Here is a 616-nt window from a genome sequence, read left to right on the forward strand (position 1 = left end):
ACAAACACTTAAACGTAAAAAATTAATAAATTTTCCGGTGGAACATCAATTTGCTCATCAACTCCTTGCCCAAACTCAAAACTAATCTAAAATAATTCCTGTCCTCAAAATTCAAGTGGACGTTTAACTTCTTGAACACCTTCATAGTAGAAAGCCCCATTCACCCCTCTTTTCTCTGTAAATATATCATATGATTCTACTGAGCTTTATTCCAATATGTATTGTATTGTATTGTATTGTATTGTATTGTATTGTATTGTATTGTATTGTATTGTATTGTATTGTATTGTATTGTATTGTATTGTATTGTATTGTATTGTCCCTGGGGCTTTTTGTGTTATCCTTAGTTAACCTTAGACTGTACTACCTGTACTGTTAACAATCGTGTTAATAAAGTATGCAATCAATCAATCAACCAAACAAACAATCAAATGTATTTATGTGTCCATCACTTATAGTTTCACTTGTTTATTCTGTATCCTGTGTGAATTCTCTCTCCTCATTGGATAAAAGTGGTATCCCAACCTGAAAACATATTTTCTGTTTACTGACTTACAGAGATTGGATAAACGAGACCCACTGTTACTGAACAAACACCCAAGTCAATAGCAATGAT

Source organism: Gymnoscopelus microlampas (genome assembly GCF_963454915.1).
Source record: "Gymnoscopelus microlampas genome assembly, chromosome: 2".
In the NCBI taxonomy this organism is placed as follows: Eukaryota; Metazoa; Chordata; class Actinopteri; order Myctophiformes; family Myctophidae; genus Gymnoscopelus; species Gymnoscopelus microlampas.